Source organism: Saccostrea echinata, unplaced genomic scaffold, assembly GCF_033153115.1.
Source record: "Saccostrea echinata isolate AGI-Se365-2 ecotype Australia unplaced genomic scaffold, CSIRO_AGI_Sech_v1 ptg000047l, whole genome shotgun sequence".
NCBI classification, from domain to species: Eukaryota; Metazoa; Mollusca; class Bivalvia; order Ostreida; family Ostreidae; genus Saccostrea; species Saccostrea echinata.
Window position 1 is genome coordinate 6,197,928 of NW_026889796.1, and position 8,145 is coordinate 6,206,072.

Here is an 8,145-nt window from a genome sequence, read left to right on the forward strand (position 1 = left end):
GAAACGTTAGCAACATAGACTCTGGATTTCCATATAAAAACATTGGTATTATTGCAATTCATTTTCATTTAAAAGCAATCTTTGGGCTAGGCTTTTAGATAGATAATCAAATCTTAATCTGACTCATTTCCTCAAACCTTTTCTGAACAGGAAATAAATAGAACCCACAAACTCGGTCTGTGCTTAACACTAATTCTGCATTCTGAAAAAAAGGGAAGTACTTAGAGTAAGCATATTTAAGAACATGCACACTTTAACTTTTTTGCAACAATGGATGAAGATTATTAACTGTAGGAAGAAGAACTCTTTCCAATTCTGAGCTGTTCTAGAATAATTTAGTTAGGGTTAACACAGAGCTCATACAGTTCACATGTAATTACTAGTTTTTTGCGCTTGTTCCTCACCAATTCATCTTGTTTGTATCGATTTTTTTCGGATTGGAAAGATTAGTGACAGCTGATGCACTCCTTCTTTTTTTTATACCCCCGGTAACCTTACAGAACGTTTTAATTTGTAAGTCCTTAATAACGGAAAAACCCAATTAAAAATTAAATAACAATTACAAAGTACAAAATTTGAAGGAAATGATTTAGATTAAGCCCAGTACCCAGATGAATTTTTCGTTATTTTCATTTAAAGAAAACGTAAATTAAATGTGAGACGACTGTATATCCTTTCACTGTTTCTTAAAGTTCTAATTACATACATGTGTGATTAGTGACTTAATATTTCATCACAGTACTGTTCAGATATGATATGACTTCCAATCTGAAGGCCCCTGGAAGTCAAAATATGTTTCAATTTAAATACTCATTTCAGATGTGTAATAAGATATTCTAACAGCTTTCTCGATGTGGCAATAGAGAACCCCAACATTTGTTATAATTGTGGCAGTTTGTCTTTTTCAGTCCATTCGATGTATACAACGAGGGGTTCCGGAGGCAAAGGAAGTGCGCATAGATCACAAATTATTCATTATTGAAGGGATCCTAGCAAATAAAGTTACGTTTGATAGCCATAAAAAGTATGAAAAATATTCATCATTATGAGAAAAGCAGGGTAATTTAACAGGTAGGATGCGAATCATTAATTATGTACAACTAATGTCTCACTTCTCAGTTTGAACTGGTTATAATTGTTCACAAGTACAAACCATCAGTTGAGACTATCGATTTTGGGATCTGATTTAAGTACGTTTTATTTTTATCTGAATCAGTGAGTTTCTTTTTTGGTATATTAATTACATGTATTATCTTCATAGTACCCTTACTCATCTCTTTTAACATAATATCTACTTTTCTTAAGGAAGCAGACTGGATTTTTGTGTGTGTAAAAACTACAATAGAAAAAATCTTGACATTTATACCATGTGTAGGCTACACTGATTTCAGTGTACAAGCAAAGTTTCAAGAAAATCCACCCTTTTGGTATTTTTAGGGACCATCTCGCTTACATTTGCTATAAAAGATTTATAAAAAGTTTATATGGGAAAATGTTTTTCTTTGCACTTCAAGGCAAGTCATAAAATATCTTCTACAAAAGAATTTTTGCTCAAATTATAATATTTGATGAGTATTATTACTCATATATTGCGCATTAAGGAAAACAAAATTCTACACTCTGGTTTCCAGTGGGGGGCATCTCCAAATGTCAAAATTTACGAAATTTTCCTGTTTTCCTGTACTACAAAAGATGACAGATCCAAAAAAGTGAAATTTTCAAATTCCTGTGTTTAAAATTTCAAGAGAATATATTTTATACTTTTTATCTCTATATTTACAAAACTACAATTCAGATGAGAATGAAATTTGGCAAACGTATAGTCATAAACATGTTCTATAAATAGCAGATGTTAAGTGATGTTTTTTTCCATGTTTATGAATCACAATGTAAAAATGACTTGTGACAAAAAATGGTTGACTCAGTCGTACTCGAGCAAGGAACGACTGTAAAGTTTAACGTATATCTTGGAAATTCCTTTGCAGTAGCATAGAATAATTTGTACAAAGTTAATGAAGACAAAGGACTTGCTAAAAATATAATATTTAATTGGATTGATGGTTTTTGTGAAGGAACGGAGATAGTTAAAAATGATGTTAGTTCTGTTGCCCAGTTAAAGTAAGAAGGGAAAGAGATGTATCCTTAGTTGAACAATTTGTTATGAAAGATCGACAAGTTACAGTTAGATAAATAGTTGAATATCTTAACAATCCAATAATTCTTAAATCCCGAAATATCATTTCTCTAGACTTTAAACAGATCGGATATGATAAAGAGAATGCACCCATACTAAATCCACATTGGATAAACGACCCACACAAAACAGAGGAGTCGGGTTTAGATGGTCACAATGCTCATTCTGGGAAAGGATATCCTTATCAACCCATCTTATTGCCTAGATTTGGCCATTCGTCACAAATGGACTATTCTTGTTATAAAAAATAACCTGCATGGTAAGAAATATCAGACTCGGAAAAGATTTTAAGCTTCTGTGAACAGAACGCTACGGAGCATGTCACTTGACTGCCTAGACCACGTGATTCGAGCATAGGCAGAACTGTGGCAGATATGCATTTAAACCGGAGGGGACTACTTTAAAAATTAATAAACATTGAAAACTAATTTTATTTGTTTTATAGAAGAAATTCAATTAGTTCGTGAACTTTTTGATCACCCCTCGCACAGGAGGAGGAAAAATGTTAATCGACATGACTGTAGCCCCGAATGCCTACATTTCATAATCTCAAGGAACCATGTACAGTGTAAGCTAGGCAGTAAACCAAGTAAAAATCAAAAACATTTCATATTATTACATTTATTTATTCTTTTGTTGAAAAAAAAAATTTAAAATAAAAAGAACAACATTTCATTTTTTTTTTTCATTGTTTTAGTGAACCATTCACCGTACACCCTTTTGGAGGCACTTCATTAACATTAAAAACAGCACAAGTAAGGGAACATCCTTTGAGCAAAATTCTCTCCCATTTTTCCTTGTAGATACTTTGATTTAGCATCCATTAAGTACAAAATATTCTAAGAGTTATCTATCTTAGTTAATCAAGCTATAAAGTGTGGCACCTTGTACAAAATTTAAAATTTGAGATAAATGATAGTGATCGTAAATATTTCACATTCAGATAACATAATATGCCCTCCGGTGGGGATATATCGTATCTGGACTCTTTCGATAGAAAACCATTGTTTCAATGAAATTGAAGATAACGAACATTTATGAAGCTCAAAAGTTTATTGAAACAATAAAATTTTGAGAAAAGCAAACAAAGACCTCTACGACATCAGAGGTGGGATCAATTGCCCGTCGTGTGCTTCTCGTCATGATCAGGTAAACGGGAAAATCCGTATTCAGTGTACGATAATATATACCTAACAATTTGTATGAAGAACAACAGTCAATTTAACAATTAAATATTTGCTAACAAGGTGATTGAATCGTTCATAGAATTAGGAAAATGTTGACTTTAAACAAGACAAGATATCCTTTTATCATCAGCTTATTTGTCAATAGCTTGTCTCGTTTTAGAAATTGTTCGTAAGAAGAATGCTCTTGCGGATCGAATCAATTTGGAGACATAATTTGCAGATGGTAATGGTATATTGCTACGTAAATAAGGGAAGTTGACGACAGAAAGTTGAAGTCGAATTGAAGGCCAAGAAATCGAAGATTCAATTTTATCCATAGAAAAACAATATTTATCTATAGTAAACAGAATGTTAAATATTTTTCATAAAAGCAAAACATCAAATATTTTCCATAGTTACTAAGTGTCAATAATTTGTCTCACAGTGAATCAAAATGTAAAATATTTTTCCACAGCAAGTAAAGTGTAAGATTTTTCCCTATAGTGAATCAAAACTTAAAATGAATGGAGGTGTGAAATAATTTCAATGCTAAATCAAAGTATAATTTTTTCTGATACAGTGAAATATCCAAATTTTATCCATAGTGAATCAAAGCATCAAATTCTTTACCCATATCAAATTAAGTATGAATTTACTATGAAATTCAAATTCAGATAGTTATATGATGAGACATTTATTCCAATTTCCATACACATTATATGTAATGTAAATCTTATATGGTACCAATTTTGATGCACCAGATCTCTCTTCAGTGATGCTCATTCCACACGTTGGAAATCCGAAATATTTAAATAACACTTTGAAGAGCTGAAAAAGGGGGTAACAAAGACTGGAGCCAAATACATCGAAGGATCAGAGGTATGCATGAGGTAAATAATCCTTAATTTTGTAATAAATTTCTAAATTTTACCACAGCAATTACATGTAAATATATATATCCGTATTTTCAAGCTAGTACCGAAGTACCTAGCTGCTGGGCTGTAGAAATCCTCGGACTAACAGTCCCCAGCTGCAGAGGCCTCGACCCAGGGGTCATAATGTAATAATGTAATCATATACGGTACCAATTCTGATGCACCAGATGCGTATTTTGACAAATTCTGTACCTGTTTTTTGTTTGTTGTTTAACGTCCCCCTCGAGAATTTTTCTCTCATATGGAGACGCCACCACTTGCCGGTGGAGGGCTGCAAATGTAGACCTATTCTCGGCACTCACGGCCATTGAGCAATAAGGGATCTTTTTTGTGTCAGCACCTTCGACACAGGACCTCGGTTTATACGGTCTCCACGTCCCGCAGTGGGATTCCAACCTGCGACGCTCTAACCACTGCGACACATGGGGACTATATAAAAATGTGGCCTGTGAGTGTAAGTATGTGGCTTAACATCAGTAATTACTGAGATCCAGTTTCTAATAAGATTCTCCTGTGTGTGTACACTTGTAATAATTAACTGTGACATATTCTTGTGCAATAATCTGCTTCTGTATAAATATTTGATCAAATCATGGTTTATTCATATGCACATACACTTGAAGCTAAAGAGACAGAATTAAAATTAACTGTTAAATTTACAGGTCTTTGATTACAAATTCACATTTATCTGTGAGTCATGTGTTTTATGTATCAGTAAATTTTGTCCCGATTACACAAGAAACGGACTTGTGTCTGTGCTTTTCAATATTTTTATTTATAAAACATTGCCAATTTCGTGTGATGTATAGAAGCATCTATGTCTACTTTATATAGTCATTGAATTTCCCATGAGGAAAATAAAGCTAATGCAACATGTATGATCAATCTATGTAGGTAAAATCTCGTCTTCTTATATATTTGTAAACACATACTCTTTGGTTGTCCCGTGATCCAACCCAGAGAAGGTGATTTTCGTCATCATAGCTCAAGCTCCATGGTTCCCTTATCCCTTGGCATCTTGTTAGTAGTAAAGAAAGAAAATGGCCATCCTTGTCAATCATTTGGACTGTGTGGGTGTGCAGATCACACACCAGAATGTTTGATAGCACGTCTGTACAGATTCCACAGGGTTCTAGTACGAATTCAGAAGAAGGTCCTCTGTAGGAGAGGCGATGTCTTCCTTCACGATCTGTTACCACTACTGCATAAAGCCAGTCAGACACTATAACATCTCCATTTCGATTTTCTATGATATAGTTAGGTTCACTATATAAATTTTGACCTATATTGTTTTGTTGGATCTTCTGGACTTGGTTTCCTGCACTGTTGTACCTGACAACTTTGGCGGCAGTGTGTCTGTGTTTATTTTTATCATAGCCTCTCATCCCGACAAGGAGATCTGAAGTTGAGGGAGAGCAATAAATACACTGTGGTCTCCAAGGTTCCTTTTCCTTTATTAAAGTAGATGTTGTATATTGATTTGAAAGTTTCTTGATGTTATAATCATTATCAATATAAATGAGATTACCATCACTGGTCACAGTGTCCTCCATAACTAGATATTCCTCTGAGATTATGTAGAACGTGACCTGTTGTGTCTGTCATGACGAGATCTTCTCCATCGCTGACGCAGAACCGGTCCGAGGTCATAATGGATATATGACGAATACGATATACACTCGGTACATGTATAGAGTTCTGTAACAAAGGTGTAGACATCTTTTCCAGCATATCCTCTTTTACTAATTGTCTTTTTCTTGTTTTTCTAATTTGAATTTCCAGCAAGTTCATAGCATCGTTCATGTTGATTGTCCCACCTAAAGAAACTGTGAATGTGTCAGAAATGTCCTTTATTCTGGGGACGGTGGTTTTCTTTAGATATAAAAGGAATTGTACTGGTCTATTTGCTGACTGTTCATATTTATTTTCATATCTTTCTATGGTTGAAATATGTCTCATAATTTCTCTCTGCCTTTGCTGTAATTTGAAGATCAAATCATGTTTTAATTCAAGTAATTTTTCCATTTTTATAATACATGCCATGCCTATCTGATCCTTCAATTTCCCGCTTCTATTTATCATGTCGGCATGGAAGTTGGATATTTTCGTTCTCTGAGTGATTATTTCTGTTTGTACATTAGAATACATTTTTGCCAAGAGTGCACGATTATATGGAAGAACATCACTTCTAATGCAAACAACTCTGTCTTTGTGTTCTTGTCTGAAAGTTTTAAAGGCATATTCAAGTTTCATTATTTCATGTTTTCTCTGTTTCAAACAACAAAAACAAACAGGACGTTTACATGACAGGCACCACATATCACAGACGATGTCCGGGTGTATTTCACATGTTTTCTCTTTATCAATTGATTCTTGTTCGATCACAACTTCATGAGATTTAGTATCCAAGTCTACAACATGCCTCTCCTTACATCGGACGCAGAGGCCAGATTGGCACGTATTGCAGTAATATTTCTTAGCCATATGAGTGCAATTTGTCAATTTGATAATGATACCATGATTTTTAGTGTCCATGTCTTGGTCATGTCTCTCCTTACAGAGAACACAGAGGGCGTCTTTACACGTTGTGCAGTAAAAACCTTTCTCCTCATGTCTACACATGACCTTTTCACGTATGACCTCATGGTATTTTGTTTCTAGATCTTTGATGTGCAACTCTTTGCACTGGACGCAAAGGCTACACTCACACGTATTGCAAAAATACTCCTTTTCTTCATTGGGACAGTTTTTGCATACAACGATATGAGACTGAGTGTTCAAATCTTCAAGATGCCTCTCTTTACATCGGAGACAGAGGATACGATCACATGTTTTACAGTAATACCTTCGGTTTTCATGGTAACATTTTAAAACTTTGTGTAAAGCTGAGGAGCAGTTTCCCATGGTGAGTTAACCCTAAAATAAGCATTAAAAATGTTAATAAATACATTTTTCGTTGAAAATCTATGTTTGATTTACTAATATTTTACGAATTAGACACATTTTATCAATATTCTGCCCTTTTAATTGAAAGCATACATGTATTTATGAAATGCTTTCTTTACATGACTGAAACACAGCTCAGGTATCAAAGTCCTATTCCCCTTTTGATATAATGAATACATGTAGATATCAATATTAATGACGTAGTTGAACAATGTGAATAGTTTTTATGTTTGAGTGGTTTAGTTTAATTTGAAATTGATTGTTCAAACGATGTTAAGTCATATATGTTTTGCAAGCAATATTAATTTGAAGTATCCATTTTAAAATCTATTTATATACCACAATTTGTTAATTGAAATCCATTGATTGAAGAGAGAGAGAGAGAGAGAATAAACTTCATTTTATGGTGGTTATGCTTTGATTTTTCATACTAGTACTTATTAAGTGCATAAGGATCAAGTGTCTTCTTTATGAATTACTGCCCCTCAATGATCAATGGTTTAAACCTTCTTCGATTGATTGATTGTATGTAATTTTAAATTCCATTCGAGAATGTTTCACTCATATAGAGATATCACCATCTACCGGTGAAGGGCTTCAAATTCAGACCTTTACTCGACACTCCTGACCATTCAGAAGTGAGGGATCTTAATCATGACACGGGAGCTCAGTTTTTAAACTCTTATCCAAAAGACCCGCAACTTTCTCTTCAAAGTGCCGAGCGCTTGGCAAAGGAACAATTGCTACCATTTTTTTAAAAATCGACTTAAGTCTGTCGCGGCCGGGGCTTAAACCCACAACCTTCCAATCACGGAACGAGCGCTCTACCGACTGAGCTACCATGACCTTTTTCTTCAATAAAGGGTCAACCTTTCTGATAGTTAAGTACAGGTCCACGTAAGAA